This window comes from Dromaius novaehollandiae, chromosome 2, assembly GCF_036370855.1.
Source record: "Dromaius novaehollandiae isolate bDroNov1 chromosome 2, bDroNov1.hap1, whole genome shotgun sequence".
Taxonomy (NCBI): Eukaryota; Metazoa; Chordata; class Aves; order Casuariiformes; family Dromaiidae; genus Dromaius; species Dromaius novaehollandiae.
Genome location: NC_088099.1, coordinates 108,461,911 through 108,482,521, shown reverse-complemented (window position 1 = coordinate 108,482,521; position 20,611 = coordinate 108,461,911).

Genomic DNA, 20,611 nt, shown 5'->3' with positions numbered 1-20,611 from the left:
AACAAGCTCTTCTTGCTTTCCTTTGCTCAGCACAGGGGAAAAGACATGGGAACAAAACCAAATCCAATACTCAGAGAAGAACAAGGAATTATTATAGCCATTACACAACGCCCTCATGGAATCTCAAGTGAAACGTTTTATACAGTTCTGAGTACTCAAGGAATTCAAGCTGGGGCAGGAGCAGGGAAGGAATGCCATCACTGATGACCTGATTTACAAGAGGAGGTTTTATCTTTATCTACATGGATGAAACCTGTAGATCAGATAATAAGCCCTACTGAGATTTTCTCTTACCCTTAATAAACATTTACAGTATTGCAAATCAAATATATAATTCAACAATGCAGAATAACAGACCTTTATCTGGATGGGAACCTTTGACTTGTGTTTTTAATCATGTGATTAATGGGATAATTTTAAAAAATAACATTTTTATGCATAGTAGTTACTGTATTTTAATTAAACTTTCTCATATATAAGGTAAGTTCCTATTCCATCACTAAGACTTCAATACTGTACACAGAAAACATGATTTTACCGAGTGCTGTAGCAAAGCATTCTCTTCAGCATGATTACACATATAGGGTCTTCTGTTGTTGCTCAGTGGAAACAGTAAAACTGTGAAAACATTAAGTAGAATGAAACCTTCACATAATGGTAGCAACTTGACCGTTAAATCCATTTTAATGGCCCTCTTCAATGCACATACTGAGCAAAAATAATAGTATTGAGCAATATAGCCTTTTGTTGAGACAATTTCAAGAAACAAGCAACAGACCCTTAAAATGAAGTAAACCAGGTTTGCATAGTGAATTAAAGAAATTGCATTGTACACTTCAAAAAAAGAAAAAACTCAAGTGTTTTTGTAAATAAACCAAGCTTTCCAGTAGCTACCAGAGTTCAGACCACAGCTGATCCCATCGTTCAGAAAAACTGGAAAGCCACTTCTGAGCAATGAGATATGCTTGCAGCAAAAAGGAAGACTATTCCATGTTGCAACACATTTTGATACAAATTCAAAAGTGATGTTATTTAAATGAAGGGAAAAAAAGTCCTATTACAAAACATAGAAAACACACCCTGAGAGTTTAAAACTGAGCATTAACAGGGTTAAGAGACAAGAATAAGCATTTTAGAGTGTAGAGGAAAACACTAACAGACACATTCAATACATCATTTAGTATTAAATTCCATTTACTTACAGCAAGCAATGCCATATATTTTAGAGGAGAATGATAATGATTCACTGAAGAGAATATCATTATTTTGCTAAGTAAAACTGGAAAAGAATGAAAACATTTCAACAGAAGCAATCTGCTGAGAATTCATGTTAAATAGAAAACTACCACTACAAAATTTAACATATTGATCAAACAAGCTTCAACATGCAAGGCTAGGAGACATTCCAGGCCTCTGTGTTTTCTGATGATAACAGGGAGTTAATGACACCCTAGTGAAGTGCCCTTGCTTTTATAAATGTATTCTCTTTCACCAAAAAAAAAAAAGAAAGAAAAAGAAAAAAAAATTGAACTTCATGCTATTTTCCAGTGCTCTTACCAGAGGCTGATCCACAACCTCATTGTTCCAGGGTTTCCTAGGGCTGAGGCCAACTGCATGGCTCTTTGCCATGCATTTGCTCCTGTGCCAGCATTATTCCTGAGCTCAAAACAAGATTGTCCTCGCTCTAGCATGTTCCTCCTCCCTACATCACACTCAGAACAAGTATATTCCCTCCAGATCTTTATTTTGGTTCACTCTTTGCATGGAAGACATTAAGTTAATATACATTGCCTTTTATTAGTAGCAAACAAAATGCTTTCACAAAGTCAGTTGTTGTGATTCAGCATTGTAACACACTTTAGCTTTTAGCCTGAGTGCTAAGAAATCAGCAGTTCTTCCCTTCCGATGAGAAATGAGTTAAATCAGAAAGAATCTGTGGAGAGGGATAAAGGGAAAACAAGCCAAAAACCTACTACAAGTAGGTAAGAGATCACCCTCCTATAGCCCCGACTTTCATTCCCCAGATGTAAGTTATTGAAGAAATAAATACCCACTACTGCTTTCTACTACTCAGTGGAACTTTACTACCCACCTCACAATTTATTGCCCATACTCTGAAGGCCCAGTTCTGGAGGATCACGTTCTAATTGGCTTCTCCTTGAAGGCTGTACAGCTTCCAGGGATTTAATGTCAGGCTGAGGAGAACTGATCTGTTGCTCCAAAGGAGGTTTGTGCAGGGGCTTTTGATCCTGGTGGCCATTCTGGATGGCTCACACACACACACAAGATTATGTCATTCTTCCATCTGCCATGTGTTACGATCTTTCTGCTGGCTATCTCTTGTGGCTGTTTGTCCATAGAACATCTTGGCTTTTTTTGTAGTTGTTCTATTAACAGGGGGAAAAAAAAAAGAAAAAAGAAAGAAAGAAAAAAAATCAGTGGCAGCTAGAACTTCTCAGAAAACCCTTACCAGAGGGGATGGTGGATTAAGTCTCTTTCATTCCTCATGTTTTTGAGGATTCCTTATCTGAGCCACAGTAAGTGTAGATTGCTTGTCTGAAAATTTTCAAGCCCAGATACAAATGATTACATATTGTTTCATAACCGACTTGCAAATATGGGCCAGCCCAATCTGTGCCTTGTTTTCCAAGAAATGGCAGAATGCTAGAGTCTACTATTTTTATGGAGAAGGGAGATGAAAGGAAGGTAACTCTACAGCAGGGCAAACTAACTCAACAGCTTCATAAGCCGTGTCTAGAGGATTCAGAATTAAGCTGTTAGTTAGCCCTGCAAAGAGCACTTGTGTTCCTCTTTCTCATTCTTTTAATAACTAGCAAGGTGAAATTCATGGAGCTGTGTTGTTAGCACACCATCTGGTCTTCTCCTGGTTGACCAGGTGCAGAAGACAACAAATTCACTGTACATCTTATGAATAAGCCACTGTAACTTGTACTATGTCTCCTTTGTGTTTTTCTCCTGCTCCTACATTAAATGTTGATGACAACTGGTCACATACTTTTTCCTTACACATTAGTCCAGTCTAAAAATATGGAGATATTCATTCTATAGCAAAAAAAACCCTCCCCCAAAACACCATCTATTTTAGAATTGGGCTTTTTTGTATTGAGTTTGTTCATGTTATTGCTTGGTGCCCAGAAGTGCTTTCTGTTTCTTGAAGTCCATCACTTTCTAAGGATGGGAAACTTTTGCATATCTTTTCATGAAAGATTTTTGCTGTAATAAGGCAAAAGAAATCCTCTCTCTCCAAAAGGAGAAATTTTTTTTCACACAAGGAAAGACAGACACTCAAGCATTTGGCTTCCTCTGTCTTGCATATATTTTCTCTGTAGGAGATGCTGGCAGTTCACATCTGCACAAGAGAAGAAATCTGCAAAATGCACATGCCATCAAAATGTTGAGCAGCCCTGAGACTGGCAGATGGAACACTAAACAGCAAATCATACTCACCTACACAGAGCAGCCACATCAATTTAACTAATTCACACACCATATTTTCAAATAATTTATTTTCATTATTATTGCTCCTATTTGCAGGGTGATCTGAGAAGCTGAGTTTGATTTACTAAAAGGGTAGGGTTTTTTCCCTGAAAGTGATATAGAATTAGGTAAGTATAGGAGAGAGACCAAAGAGAAAGCTAAAACATCTGGTCTAAGTGGTGACATATCATCATAGTTACTGACTGTCAGATGGAAAGAAATTTAAGAACAGCTCTTGACTCAGGAAAATATTTCTTTATTGCTTCTTACCTTTTCCTCCCCCTAAAAGTTTGTTCTTTCCCTATGTGAAAATAATAGGGAGTAAAAACAGAATGACAACAACAAAAAATGCAAGCTAAGTCTATTAGTCCTTTAGTTTAATTCACACTTCAAAATCTTGTAGCCTACAGTAAAGTGATATAGTTTAAACAAAATTAGATTGGCTCCTAAACACTGAATCATTTATGAGCATGTTATATAAATATATGTACATTTTGTGCTACATTTTGAGCATTTTGGCTAAAATTTAGCACTGGAGTTAGCCTTTTTATATTATCTGTTCTTGAAATCAAGGTCTTAGGATAATTAAAGTTATTTTTTGCATAAAATGAAAATCAGCTCTGCAACCTAACTAGTTTCTAGATGTAACTTTGTTTTTCTATGGTTTTGTTATTTTGTTTTGGAATACATGGTAAAAATATTTGTCAAATAGTAATATATTTTTTTAATCAATTTTTCTCTGTGCAAACTTTTGATTAAATACCTGCAGACAGATATAATTCTCTGAATAAAGCACATTCATTTGAATTTAGAACTACCTGGACACCTGAAGAGGGACATGAACAAAACATGATAGTAGCCATTCTCCTGTCACTTGTGCCTGAGACTACATGGATTTGAAAATGGAGCTTAAGTTTCTTGTGGTTTAGGTTCTTGGAAAATTGTACCTGGTTTGCATAATAGCATTACTGTAGCACTTCATGTTTTCCCCAGAATACATGATTTTTTTGATAGAATATGTAACTACAATGAAGCAGCAAATGTATAAATATAGAACATTTTCTTCCTGAGTTTTCAGATAATTCAGAGATGCAAGTAAGACTCCACTAGGTTAGTTTTTGCAATTTGCCACAAATTTGAGTTATCAAGGTTCAAATATTGATAATAATTAAAAAAAGATGCAAAAATCTCACTGTAGCCCACTGTCGTCAACAACTCGACATATCCTGACAGCATAATTGACATATGCGGTAACATGAACAATTTTATGGCTATTTTAATGGAAAGAAGAAAGTGGAAATGAAAGCCATATGTACAAAACATAGGTAGAGGAAGAGTTCAGATAGACAAAGAAAGAAATCAGAAACAGCAGTTCTCCTAAGAGCACGTGATGAATCCCTGAGCTGGTCAGAGTTCTGAGATGGATATATTCAGAGCTTTTTCTATAGAGGGAGCTCCAAACGGACTAAAAGACTTAAATTCTGAAAGCCCGGTTTTATAAGACTGGAAACCAACATAATGAACTTTTTTCCATCAAGGAAAATGCAAAATGACTTTTTCAAGCACAGCATGGACAGGAAGGTTCACATTCAATTCACCCATTGCCCCATATGTTCTTGCAGGCAAGTCTTGCTTCCAGCCTCGTTTGAGTCACTCAATAACCTTCCGAGTTTCAGCAAACTCTGCTCAGCCCCCAGTTTTCCTTAGAAAATCCCTTCCTTCTCCACTAACATTGGCTTCACTGCTCCTTTCAATGACCTTGACCTCAAGCATCTCCATCTGGCTTTAAGGAACATAATGCAATTATGAATAAAGGAGAAAAAGTCCAAATGTCATCTCTCTTGGGGCCATCATATTACTAAGTTGTACCATTTATACCAAAAAGGCACCAGAAATAATAAATCAAATAACAAATCATGGACAATCTATACTTCTCTTACTGTGCTAAGATCAGATACTACCATTAACCAATGAGCACATTTTCCTTGAACACCAAAGGAATTTCATTGACACTGGAGGATGGTATGCTTTTCAATATGTAATCCTACCGACAGCTGAACTGACAATCACTTGAAATTAGTTTGCAGCTGATATATATACAACATTTCAAACACTCTTGTCAGGTGAGAAATTATGGATGAGCTACTTAAAAATCACTTTCCATCCCAAAAAAGATCTTCATGAGGAATATTTCCCACTGAAGTCAGAAGATCACGTGTGGAGTTTTCCTCAGGTCTCTCAGATGGCTCCCCTGTCTCAAAGACTCTGAAACCCAGCCCTGCAGCCTTGTGCAGTTAAATATCTTCACGTGACATTGAAGACAAGGCCAGGCAACACCTCTCTGGCACATTCTGACACATCTTAGCAGTCTAAACAAGGCCTACATCATACCAGAGACAGTAAAGCAGGGTAAAGAATAAGCCATTTCCATGTGTAGTAGCATCAGCCTGAAATTGATAAAAATAGTCACCATTTATGCTGGCAAAGATGCAGAATTTCCAGAAGGAATCCTGTACCTACTTAACATGAAGATCCAGGGAAGGCAGGTGTCTCACTTTGCAGATCTGGGCCACTATATCTTTTCTGAAGAGTTTCCGAACACATGAGCCCCAGATCTGCTAGGGATTCTTAAGGAATTTAGGGAGGAATCATGTTGCAGGCCCAGTGTCTGCAGCACAAGCACTGCAGCAAATGCTGATACATTCCTCCCGAGAACAACTGACTCCTTGACTTCCTCACCAATGGGCACTTACAGTGCTTTGAAGAGACATAACATTTCTTAACACAGAAACAATTCATTTCTAATGTATTTTTTCTCTCTGCTCAGTCAGCTCAGAACAGAGCCAGCTGCATGGAAACACCTGACACCTTTCCTCAAGCTGGGAGGCAGAGGGGAATGTAGTACAAACACATTCAGTTACACAAGCCCCTTTGTATCATCATTTTGACCTAAATTCAGCAGGGAACTGCGGAATAAGCCTAACTTTGAGCCTGCAAGAAGTCCTACCAGAGTGAAAATAGGACTAACTCCATGCTTAAAATAGTAACATCTTTGATGCTTTACTGCACCAGGTGACTGTGAACATCCTTCCTGCTGTGTTCTGGTTACAATCAAAACTGCTCACCAACAGTCCCAGCAGCCAGGCATGAGATTCCCTACTTCTCACAGGCATATTTATTTACCTGCAGCTCCTCTTAGCCTTTATAAAACTAAATCACCAGACAATTAATTGATTTATTAATGTTGTCCGGGAAGAAACTTAATCGCTGGAAAGTGGAAAAGATGTCAATAACATTACCTTGGGTCAGACAGTGGTTTTTCATGGGATGTGGCTGGATACATAAGTTAATTCATGTACATAAAGGTAAAATACAAAAGCATCTTACAGTGAGACAGTAAGACTAACTAGTAAGTTCCTTAAAGATAGGGTTGCCTTACACACTACCTCAGGGCATGAAGAAGTCTGAGTTTCATCACCTCACCTGTCTTCTTGCCCTAGTCTCCTCTCCAACTAAGTCTTTGCTATTTCCCTTGGGAAAATAACCCCTCAGAGAAAATGACACAGTCTGTAAAATAAGCTTACTATTTATTATTCTTCCCCTAAAGCTTTTTTTTTTGCTGGTCATCCCTCTCTCCATTAGAAAATTCTTCCAAAGCCCTGACTGTAGAACTAAATGATATCTTGCACATCCCAGGATATCTTCCACACCCTGCAGCTCCCTCTTTCAACCCAGAGATCTCACCCTGTTAAACAACTGTCCCTTCTCCTCTCAGTCTTTCCTCCCTTCCTCCCTTCATCTTCATATTTAAATGTAGTATTTTCTCCCTAATCCCTACTCAAAAAAAAAAAAATGTATTTTTCACTCTGCTTGTGCTTTATGTTTTGCAGCTCAGATTCTATCTTATTTAAAGAAAACAAATACAAACCCAAGTCCTCAAGGCAGACACTGCTCTAATACTCTACACTGCATAATTCTAAAAGATTACTATCACTTTAAAATGCTCATAATTCATAAACTATAACAATTTCTTTCTATTCCTGAAAAACAATTCCCTCCCAAACCTGAGGGGCATCCTATCTCTACATTTCCTACCTAATGGCTGCTTGGGGACTCACAGAAGCACTAAGGCTGTAAAGGCAGCATCTGCAGAAGGATCAGGGCTACAGCAGCAGAGAGGGAAGGGCAACAGAAGATAAGATCCTCATCAACCAGGTTGCTCTGCAGCAAAAAACCTGTGCCACCACACCACTTTACATTTCATCCAAGCAGAGGGCAGCTCATACAAAGCTGACCAAAATCACAGCACATATCACAGTTAAAATGCTATGTGCAAAGTTTGCTGCCTGCTCTGTAAGGAGAGCACTCCTAACACATTCCTGCTTCCTCACAGCTTGTTAATCACCCCTTCACCTGCTGCTGTTCTCAGCTGTGGCACATCATGTGTGCAGAGAGCTTTAAAATAGCTTTTGCAGATAGTCATTTGAACCAAACAGCTGATGCTCTCCCTGCAATCAGACTCAGACACTCTGGCTGTGCTGCCCTCAATTGCGGGGTTGAAGGCTCTGTGCCTGGCTCACTGGTGAGGCCACATGCTCATCACAAGTGTCATCTGCAGGCTTTTGGTGAGTGGCACAATCCCCAGCATGACCTCCTGAACAGGCCCCTTCAGCAGGGAATGTAGCAGGCATCTGACAAGAGTATTTCCAAGTTCCTGCTTAGGAAAACAATTGGCACCCTCTGGTGGTATGCTGATCCAATTGCTTGTGAACTCTCTCCCCAAATGTCATATGCAGTGCCAAAAGTAAGGTACCAGTTTCTGTCATGATGACAATATCACTTAAGAGCCCTGGAAAAAACGCCAGAGAGCTCTCAGATCTGAGAGCATGCTTTGCCAGATTAAACTTCCTAGCTTTCAACCCACCAAGCTCTCTCCAGGGTCAAAGACAGTGAGGAAAAAGTTATTCCTGTTCTCAGTACCAAGAGCTTTATTTTTTTTTTGGGGGGGGGGGGGGTGGAACTGTCACAGCCTAATTTTTTACCTTCCCTTTGGGTTTCAGATGCTGACAGTTTACAAAAACACCATGGGCAATAGAAGTAAAATCACGCAGGAAGGTAACAGAACTATGAAATTTGCAGTCACTTTCTTACTGATGCATTTCTTACTACAGGAAAAGTTATGGTGGAATTTAGATCTATATTTTTTTTTCAGTTTTACAACCAAAAATCATAATTTCAATGACAGGGGTAATGTAATTCAGATTTCGCTTTGATTTGATTGACACATAGGAACAAGGAAGCCCGCTTTACTGGTGCCTACCCAGTCATGCAGAAGATTATGTAAGCTTCCCCAAAGCACTTGTTCGTAGAAAGGGCAGTACGTAAAAACAGTACACATCACAAGTCATGTTTTAAAGGGCAGAAGGACAAATATTATCAGACCTGCAGCCGCATGCGCCCTCATTCTTTTCTTATTGACAGTGGAGCATTATTACTGACAATATTGAGAATGTCATGGCCATTACTCTGACAGCACAAGAACTAGAGGGGCAGAGATGACTGAGTTTGCAAAATCATGTCATTCACACCCAGGACTTCACATGTAAAGTACAGGTGGGAGCCATGTAGCTTATTCAATGCTGCCCCAACATGCATGTCAGCTGCTTGGTAATAATTGTCATGATGTATTAAGCAGTTTGCTAAAAAAGTGTAATGGCCCTGTATACAGTATAATTTAGAGGCCATGTTCAATGACAAGAATTGTCTTAATTATCTTTTTCCTATGAGGTAAATATTGCTTCCCCTAGTACCTGTAATGCACCAGTGTAAGGCACCAGGGCTAGTGTTCATTATCGTCCCAGGTAGAAAGACACTCAGACTCCATGATGTATTACTTAAAATAAGCAGCTCCCTTTGTTGGAGCTAACACTAGAAGAAAAAAGAGATAATATATAGACAGTACAGATAATCTTACATCCCTTCTGGGATGCTGGGAACCCCAAGCTGTCCAGCCTTGGACAGACTTCCAGTTGGGCCATGGCACGGCAGGGCATGCGGTGCACCCCGTCAATGGAGATGTTTCCCAACATTTTGGTCTTCAGAGCTTTTACAGGGTTTTCTTAGAAGAAAATAGGTCTATTCATCATTTCTACTGTCAGACAAAAGGGTATTCACATGAGAACCTGCTGCTTCACTTGAAGGTAAGGGCAAGGACACGCAGGTGGTGTGGTCACCTGTGCCAAGTGGGTGCTGCCCACAGGCTCCTCCATTACAGTTAGCCCTCTAAGTTTATCTTGCAGCCACAGGATATGTGCAGCACGGCACAGTCCTGAAGGTCAGGCTACATGTGCAGCATAGGGCAGGACAGCACAGCACAGCACAGCACAGGCCTGTGCCCGCTCAGGTTAACTGTTTACGTGGATCACCAACTCCTGCAATGGTCAGCGTGTGCAGCTGGGGATACAGTAACATTGCTATATGTGTCTACCATTACCAATATGTACTGTAATCCCTGCACTTTTGGTGAAGGCCCAATATAATCTGTTTGCAGGTATGGCCAGGAACGGGGCCTTGTTGGATCTGCCCATAAGGCATAGGTACGTATTAAGCCTTCATTTCACAAACTCCGCACGGCCACACTGCTTCCTGAGTGGCTTCCTAGGTACACAGGATACCCTGGCTTCAAGTCCATTTATATATGCCATCAACATTCAGGTGTCCAGACGTCCTGTGGGCCCATTTATCAAGGACATCCTCATCACGAAGTAGAGCATCAGGAGACAGAGTAGTGCTATTAATCTGAGCTAGCCTATCCACTGCAGTGTTGTGCTGCCTCTCTTCCCCAATACCCTGGGTGTCATGATCTTCAACATATCTAACCCACAGCTTTGAATTCACACATTTCTTGGCTAACTGCTTCCATAAATCCTGACCGCACAATGGTTTCCTGTGTATTGTCCAGCTGTCTGCTTACCACTTGCTAGCCCATATGACTCACACTTTATACACTGCCCGAGAGTTAGTATATATGTATCATGCAGGACTTGGGGTCTCCTCTGACATCACGAATACAAGCCATTAGATCTGTATACTGACTGCCACCCCTATTGACTTGCTGGGTCATGAAGAATTGCTTAGTGGGATTAAAGCCAGCAGCCTTCCACTAGCTCTGCCCCTATAAATATATTGCTGATCCATCTGTGAACCAGGCACATTGTCGCTGCTTGGGGGTGAGATTTTCATATGGTGGGACTTCCTGAGCCAAGACAGGGGGGGAAGGCTCCAAATTAGGTTTAGCCACATTTGTCCTATTTGGGCTATTTTTTCCTGCAAGGCACTGATTTTGGGGAGACCTGGTTCTGCTTGTGTAGAAATACACCTGTCTGGCTGTTACTCTTTTCCAATTCTGCAGTTGGTACCATTAGACAAAATCAAATGCAATATAGGCATGCCAACAATTACAGTAATAGTATCTCATCCAGTCACTTGTTCAGCTTCTACCAAAGCCCAATATGCAGCCAGCAGCTGTTTTTTGAAGGGCTGATAGTTTTGTGGGGAGGGAGGGAGACAGTGTGACCGAGTGGGACTCACCTCCCTTCACCTCTCTGTCACAAATTCCAATGAACAATATCATCACCTGAAACTAGCTCTTCCAGTTCAAAAGGTTTGTGAAGTTGGCTGGGACCTAAAGCAACAGCATGGGAGACAGCATGTTTAGCCTGCTCAAAAGCTGTTTTTTCATCTTTACCCCATACAAACTCATTCTTCTTTTTTGTTACATTATATAGGGGTCTTAAAATCTATGCCAAGTGTGGGATAAACTGGCACCAGTATCCTAGCAATCCCACAAAGCACTGTATGTCAGCTTTATTTTGGGGCTCAGCTATATGAAGTGTCATCTGTTGGGCAGCTTCAGGCATAATCCAGCCAGGTTCTTGCCAGATGATGCCTAAAAGCTTTATTTCAGCTGCTGGTCCTCGTACTGTCTGCAGATTAATTTCCCAGCCATGCTCTCTCACAGTGTTCAGGACACTGCTCTGCCTCCCCAGCACCCTGCTCGGCAGGTCCACCAGCAGAGTGTCATTAATGTAAGAGGACAGCTCACACTTTGGGGACAGACCACACTCTTCCAAGCACCAAGCTGCAATGCCAGGACAAACCATGGGGCTGTGCAGGCACCCCTGAGGCAGCACCGTAAACATATACTGCTGGCCTTCCTGGGAAAAGGCAAGCTGTATCTGCAGCCCTTTAGCAGTAGGGACACTGAAGAAGGCATTTGGAAGCCGGTAGCAGCATGCCCAGTGTGCCCCTCCGCCTCTAACCTCTCTAGCAGGGAGGCAATACGGGAGCGAGCACAGCCCAGGGAGGGGTGGCTGTGTTCAAAAGCCAGTAAAGTTTGGTCAGATGCCAGGACCCACCTGCTTTCTTTACGGGCCACATAGGGCTATTAAAAGGTGAATGTGTCTGCCAGATAACCCCTACTTCCAGCAACTATCTGAGAGGTTTCCGCTTGTCCCCAGTATTGCTCCCGCAGCCGTAGGTTGTGGCGGGGAGGGACAGCACAGCCAGGATGCCTGTAGTTCTCCCCTCCAGCGACGCCCAGAGCCAGACTGATTGGACACCGAAGGAATATTTTCATCCAGTGGTGTCAGAGGTCTTTCCTGCTAACAAACCATAACCTATGATATATGTGGGCACTCTTGTAATCCATGCTTGAGCTGTAAACTGTAGATAGTTTTCTAGTTGTAGGGTTAGGAAAGCTTTTCGAGTCAGTCCTTCCACCCCCCTCATGCATTAATAGTTATCAGTTTATTCTTGGATTAATGGGATGGATTTCCATGAATTAGGATTATCTCTGCCTCAGTATCTAGGAGAGCCATAACCCATCATCTATTATGCCATCTCCAGTGTTTTCTAAGTACAACATACGGGTGATGGTCCGTCAGCGAGCTCCCTTTATAAACCCTCCTGGAGAGTGACCATCTGTTCCCTATTCTTGTTTCCAGGGAGAAAGGTTGGGGTGCCTGGAGGTAATTAAGGAAGATGTATTTTCAGTGTCAGCAAAAGAGGGTGCAGATGGGATTGATGCCCCAGTACTCCTCCTTTGCTTCTTCCCCTTTGCTTTGGCATGTTTATACAAGCCCTGCAACTAAGGAGTTGGTTTTGTATCTATCTGTTCCTTAGGCATTCCCACCTGGATTGGTGCTAGAAACATCACTTTCTGAGAAACCTTTCTCTGGTTTTTGCACTTCTTCAGACTGATAAACACCAAGCTGCGGTGACAGAATAGCACTCCCCCCTACTTTTCCCAGTGCAGCTCCCGGCAAGGGGTTACTGGTCCTCTCAAAGCAAGCTGTGCACCTGCTGCTGTACAGGGTTTTGCAAGACAGCATCCAAACACTTTAATTCTTGAGGATTCAAATGGATGCTGTCTCCCTCAAGGTCCCATACTCACAATAACCACCATGCCAGCCTTTCCCCCAGCTTTTGCCAGTATGTTTCTGCCAAGTCTTGCAAGTCAGATTGTGTGTAATCACACACTGAGTCAGTGTGTTTGCGCACCCCCAGAGGCCCCTCTGCTTTTTTACTCACTAGCAGCCAGACAGTGATGCTGCTGCCCATCTCATCTCCGACCTCTCTGTCCACTCCTCACCACTGGAGTCTGGTCTACCAGCACCCCCCCAGCAAATGGCTCATGCTCCAGCAATGTCCCCCCACTGCACTCCAGCAAGCACCCTCCATCCCGCTTGCACCAGCACCATTGCTGCTGCTCCAGGGCCTCTGTGCACTGCTGCATTTGCAGCCCATATGGGTCTTTATACAGTATATCTAAATACTTGCATATTTGTTTCAAGCATGTTAGCATACTACAAGCAAATATAATGTAAATCTTGCTGAGTTTTTCCTTTTGCCACCCCTTGTGTTTGGAGACAACTTAATATTTCCACCAGGATGGGACATTCAGATAATTCTCTCTCATTTTCCCAAATCACCAGGGGGGTCACCAGGCACAAATTCTGTGTGTCCACTCCCCATGGTGTGTGTGACCAGCTGGGCACCATTCTGTCTGTTCCTCACTATCCTTTTTCCAGGAAGGCATTTCTCACCAGGACCTACCAGCTGCACCAAATGTAATGCACCAGTGCAAGGCACCAGGGCTAGTGTTCATTATCATCCCAGGAAGAAAGACACTCAGACTCTCTGAGGTATTGCTTAAAATATCCTTTACTGGAGCTAACACTAGAAGAAAAAAGAGATAATATATAGACAGTACAGATAATCTTACATCCCTTCTGGGATGCTGGGAACCCCAAGCTGTCCAGCCTTGGACAGACTTCCAGTTGGGCCATGGCACGGCAGGGCATGCGGTGCACCCCGTCAACGGAGATGTTTCCCAACATTTTGGTCTTCAGAGCTTTTACAGGGTTTTCTTAGAAGAAAATAGGTCTATTCATCATTTCTACTGTCAGACAAAAGGGTATTCACATGAGAACCTGCTGCTTCACTTGAAGGTAAGGACAAGGACACGCAGGTGGTGTGGTCACCTGTGCCAAGTGGGTGCTGCCCACAGGCTCCTCCATTACAGTTAGCCCTCTAAGTTTATCTTGCAGCCACAGGATATGTGCAGCACGGCACAGTCCTGAAGGTCAGGCTACATGTGCAGCATAGGGCAGGACAGCACAGCACAGCACAGCACAGGCCTGTGCCCGCTCAGGTTAACTGTTTACATGGATCACCAAATCCTCAATGTCTCCTGGATCACTACAGCAGGATCACTACAGTACAAACCCAGTTTCATCAGTATATTCATGGAAATGCATTAAATCATGCTTTGCCTTTCCCCTTAAGAAAGGGAACTGGAGAACAGGAAGATCCACTGGAATTTTGGACCCAATTTGCTTATTTCAGGCTGCTGAGTTAATGCTCTGTTGAGTACTTCCATCACTGCAGTGGATGATCACCATTATGAAGAGCAGATGACTGCTATCGCCACTCAGAGACAGCAAAACTGAAATAAAATTTTACAAAGTGCTTCACGCAAGGTCACACAGGTTGATTGCATCAAGGTCCAGGTGATGATTTACTGTCCTACCCACAAAAGCATCTTCCACTAAATTCTAGAATCCCTATTTTGATAATTCAAGGACTTAGATGGAAACAGAAAAACTTCTGCTTGCTTTTCTTAAACTCCATATCACAGAAAAATACAGGTCAGAATGGACCTTTGGAAGTCACCTGGTCCAGCTTCCTGTTCAAAGCAGATCTAACCTGAAAGTTGTTCAGGGCCTCCAGCTGATCAAGGCTCATCCAATTCAGCAATATATTGCAACATATTTGTGAAAAAAGTGCACTGATTCATAGAAAAATATTATCTTTCCTCATCACTAACACTCTCCCATTGGGAAAGTATTTTGTGAGACCTACATCTGAAAAGATGCCATACTCCAGTGTCATTTCCTTTTTTTTTTTTTTCTTTTCTTGTGGAAAAAAAGAAGCAAGTTTCTTCAAGGCTTCACATCTTCCAATTCTGACGCCCACTCAGACACAAAGTGGGATGAATGTGAAAGTTCTAACAAACCAGCAGCTACAAGGTAGCACAGAACTACGAGTCCTGGCAAATTTTGATAAGATCACATCACTCCTTCTACAGCAGACACATTTGATAAATCCATCATAAAGCATTTTAAACAGAAAAAAGAAAAAAATATTCTCTTGTTTACATGATTATAAAATAGGCATATCATCTTTTCCACTGAGCTCTCTCTCTGTCTTCAGCTAAGCTCTCCAAAATTTATCTACAAAAATTACATGCCAGCCCCCCTGGTGGTTAGAAGTATAGAATTTATGGCTGAGATAAGTTGAATCTTGTCACCTTTTATGTCAGGAGAAGGAGGAACTGGGAAAAAACCTATCATTTGTTTATCAAGGTAATAATATAGCTACTGTTTACAACAGTTTAAGGAAGGTCATACTTCCACCACAAGCTAATTCCAAAATGCCAACTGGTCTTCATTTAAATAGGACTTGTATAGCAATGAACTGAAATTGTCTTAGAAAATTAGTTTTCAGTTCTGTTTATACAGAATGTGATGTTTATAGTGAACTAAGTTTGGTTAGGACTCTGGAAATTTCTGCTATGGCTTTCAGTACAGATAATATTGTCTGCTAATGGCACTTGTGCTCCAGGCGCCTTTTTTTTTTTTTTTTTTTTTTCTTTTTAGTGAAAATGCATGTTTTTATTGCTTGAACTGATAAGGAAAATTTAATATAGTGGTCATCAGGTTTACTTTTACTTTCTATTTCACACTTTCTTCATGAACATGTTGTTTATGCTGAATACTGCTCTGGGCTGTAGCTGGCAGAGTTATTTAGTAATGTAGCTCTGTTCCACCATGCTAGGTATTACCTACTGAATTTAGATATAAGCATATAAAAGTTAAGGATCACCAAATACAACAGTCCACACATACAAATCACACAAGAGAAAACATGAAATCTTGTTTATATTAATAAAACTTGTCTTTCTTTTAAGGGACATATGAATAAAGTAACCTTTCATCCGGCTTACAGATCTAGAACAAAATGAATGCTAGTGCAAATATTTAACATAGCACATGTATCTTTGCATGACACTTGGTCAGTCTCTTTCCCCTGTGGGTCTCTGATGCTGGAAATCATTTCCCATATTTGGGGTTTTGCATGCATGTGTTTTTCAGGAATAGAGATTTGAAAGTGATTTCCAAGGTACTATTTGCAATTGCTCTCTTGACAGGTCTCCAGTAGTTCAGGTCAGGAAAACTGTTTTGCTTTCTCCTCAGAGCCTAGCAAAAATACTTATTTTAGCTCATTGGGAAGACACAATAATCCCAGTCTGAACCAATATTTACCCAAGTATGTCATGTAAAGAAGCAGTTTTGGGGCCAATCATCAAGGCTAGACCTCAGACCTGTGTTAAGTCTGTGGTTAGGGACGAAAGTTAGGTTCAGATCAGAAGAAGCCAATAAGCTAGGGTTATGGTTGAGGCCAGAAAGGGCTGTGAGGCTTTGTTTGCTGTTAGTCTGGCACTTACTAAGTGCAGAATTAGGTCTATGATCAGCAGAGATCACCAGGGCAGATTCGCAGAAACAGGTCAAATTAGATAAGGGTATATCTGCATGCTTTAAATGCCATCATTATAGTACTAATGAATATATCAGCAAAAATCCACTTGCTTTGTGTTTCTCTTGAACTGCCAAGAACTCATAGGTGTAATTAAATCTTAGATTAGGATTGGGAGTATTGTTCAGGCCAGCAAAGAACTGTAAACTAAGTTAATGGCTGCGTCTAAAGAGACCATTAGTTTATAATTAATGCTGGAATCAGCAAGGGTTGGAGAGCCTGGTCTGGTGGTGGTCTCTGGGCCTACCAAGGGTAGCTGGCTTTGAATAAGCACCAGGAGTTGTCACCTTGCTGGATTAGCTCTGGGTCTGTCAAGGACTGCTCAGCTGTTCAGACTGGCAGAGCTTGGTGAGCCACAGCTGTGGCTGCTGCCTCCAGGAAAGCTGGTAGCATAGAAATAAAACAGACTATACGGGAAAATTTTGTGTTGTGTTTTTTTTTCTGAAACTGGCACAAGGTACAGAAGACTGTTTAAGACAGCTGATAACTCAGCATTGCAGATGACTGTAGTGCACGTGCTAGGATAACTTTAATGCAGGCATCTGCAGGGCCAGCCAGCCTAGTGTTGGTCTGGATTGGGCAGAGGCTACAAGGCTGTGATTAAAGCTAGTGCTGAGGTTATGATTAAGGGTATACTTGAAGTCAATAGACACCTAATCACCTCCAGGTCCAAATGGGCTTGCTGCCTGCAGGTCACTGAGTCTGAAACCAAGACAATTTTAAGATGTGTGCAGACAGGATTCACTGTTTAAATCTTTACTTTAGCTGCCTTTTGGCACAAGTCTTTGTGTATGATAATGTCTTAGATAAGGCCTTGACGCCTGTTCATCTGAATCAGACTTCAAATTGGTGATGGCAAACTAGACACTCAGAAAAACTCGTTGTAAGGAGGAGACACATCTAAGACCCCAGTATTCCCATAAATGGGGAAAGCTCCTTCTCAGACCAGGCACAGAACCTTAGGCAGGGACAGATTTGTCTATTGATACGTATTTTGTAAGGAGAGAGGTGAAAAAAGCACAACAACCCTCTGTTTTAGCTGTTGCCTGTCTATGAATATGTTTTTCACTAATAAATTCCAGGATAAAGAAAATAGTCTTTAAGAATTATGACATGTAAAAATGCTATTATGTTACCTATATTAAGCCTCTCTATATTTATGAAAACATTTTAGGTGAAGATTTCATCTTTTTCTATATTAGACAAAACTGTTTCCTGAGGTCTGTATCTGTTGATAATGAAATTAAAAGGGAAGTAAAAAAGGCACTTACATGACATAGTGCGTTTACACGAAAATGTGATACAGACATTAGAATGAATGAGGAAAACTATGAAAAAGCTAGAAATGTCCTATTTTGGAATAGGATGTGTTGAAGGAGGAAGAAGCTGTTTTTTAATTTCCACTCCAATTTTTTGATGTATTTTGGGGATGAGAACTCATTGACTTTTACTACTGACTGAGAGGGAGGAGAGGGGAGATGGGATTCTTTAAATTTCCTCAAACTTCCCCCCAGTCTCTTTCTGTGTGGAAAAAAACAGAATTAAAAAACATAGCCAGATAATGCCAAACACTTTTTTAACTAGAAGATTGTCTATAGAAAGGTAAAATATGAAAAAATAATTTTGAAGCCTTTCAGAATGAGCAATCTTTTAAACACTTTCTTGAGTCACAAAAATGTTCATTTTTCAAGCTGGTCTAGTAGGAATGAAGTCAGTAGTGTGCTACAGCAATTAATCTAAAAGCAAAGAAACCAGGAGAGAATTACAGCATAGCTATGCAGTTTTATGGATGCCTTTAAATACTTTGTAACTGGAGTTGGCACTTTCACTTCAGGCTGTATCATAATCCTAAAATCCAGCCTAATTAAGTAACAGCCAGACATTCCTGAGGCAAATAAGTGACCGCAACCTGAGGCCCATTTTTCTCTTGCTCCTGACATGAATAATTTGCAATAATCTTTTTGCTAATTACTGTCCCTTTGCTCTAGTTGATGCTGGAGCTTGGAGGAAGAGACCTCACGCTTCCCCTTGGTTGCTTATTAGGAGAAACAGCAGGAGCCAACCATGTGTTTTTCTTCTCTTGTGCAATTCAGTATCTTAAACATGTTGAAGATTGTCCTTGCACTTCTTTCCCTTATAAAGTGGAAGCTCAACATGCTTTATGCAAGTCTTTAAGTAAATCTATGGGATTTTTATAAAGGGTGTAGACTATTAGTGTTTGCCCCTTTCCATTCTTTTTGTTTTACCCAGGAACCACATAAATTCAACATTTCCCTGCCATGAATCACTATGATTTAGGTAAGCTCTGTGCTGATGCCAGCAGAGTAGCATTTGATTAGGAAGGGAGCTATTCCAAACACATAGATGGTGGGTAAGAGGGGAATGGAGTATCATTTTTTCCTCCCTTTAACCACAGCTGAGTATTTTTGTAGCCAGATCTAAAGAAAAACAATGTATTTGTTGATATCAGTTGTATTATAGTCAGAAAATTGCAACTCCCAGGAATAAGTCATCTTAGCAAGCAGGAACATTCCCTTGGGCCTTGTCACAGGTGTTAGCTCACACCTATTTAACAAGTTACCCAACAGTAAACAAAACATTGCCCAGGAGAAGCCAACAGCGAAGAACAATCAATTGAACATTTTCAAACAGCTCGGGAGAATGATGTGAACAGCAAAACAGTTTTTCACTTCAGAGGTCACAGACTCGATTTTCATTTCACCCACCACTCACGGCTTCCTCTACACTTGGGTGCATTTGGATACAAAGTTGACTGCTTCTATATCAGTAGGGTAAAAGGGATGAGTAGGACAGGACTGAATAAGCCATCAAATACATCAGTTCTACTGTTGAAATAACTGCTTGAGTATCCTTCCATACTTAGTGACTATCTTTTTGCCCATCTTGGCTGCATCCAGCAGGCAACCAGCACAGTTCCTATGCACAGCAGAGGTGGCCATGAAAAGCCAAAAAGGCAGCTGGGATGAACTACAAGGATGAATGGCCCATTACTTCAATCCCAACTCTTAAAGATCTTCCAGCACAGACACAACTAGTCTGTGATTTGCTTCTCTACCTTAAGCATCAGTAACATGGCATTAAGAATTTTCAGCAGAGTCAACAGAACTAAAATTTGAAGTGTTGATAAAACAGTGTAGTAATTTTGGATTACGGGCTCCTATTTTTTCATTATACTCTAAATATTATGCTTGGCTTCACTGACAGCATAAAGCAAATATTTTGTTTTGATTTAGAGCCCCATTTTATTATCTCTTTATGTCTGCTACCAAAGCATAGCTGAACTTTTAAGAAATGGGACTGAGAAGAATTTCAGGTGCTATCTCTATCCGGCATGTTATTTGAGTCTGGTATGCCTGTTTAGTTTTGTTCTTGGCCTGCTCTTGTTAAAGATGTGGAATATGTCATGCAGGTGTTCAGCATAGATAATTTAAAGAGGCACTAGGATCAGGAGGAGCCTGATTTTGATTTCCATTTCCAACACAGTTTTAGAAAAAAGATAGAGGAGAGGAATGGGTTCTTTTCAACTCTATGATTTCCTTAAAAAAAAAAAAAAAAAAAACTCAGAAAAAGCTCCTTCCTCATCTTCCTAACTATTTGGGATTACATCACAGAATTCTGTTCTGATGAAACTGAAATTGAATTTTTTTTTTGAAGCACTACATTTTGATTGAACAGTCTTTTTGAAATGAAAAATAAAAATTATTTTATTTTAAAATTTGAAAATAAAAGATACTACATCAAGATGAGCCATTGCATGACCCAACAATGTGCCATTGTGGCAAAGAAGGTCACCCGTATGCTCAGCTGCGTTAGGCACAGCGTTGCCGGCAGGTGATCAGAGGTGATCCGTCTCCTGTACTCAGCCCTGATGAGGCCACATCTGGAGTGCTATGTTCAGTTCTAGGCTCCCCAGTACAAGAGAGACATGGAGCTT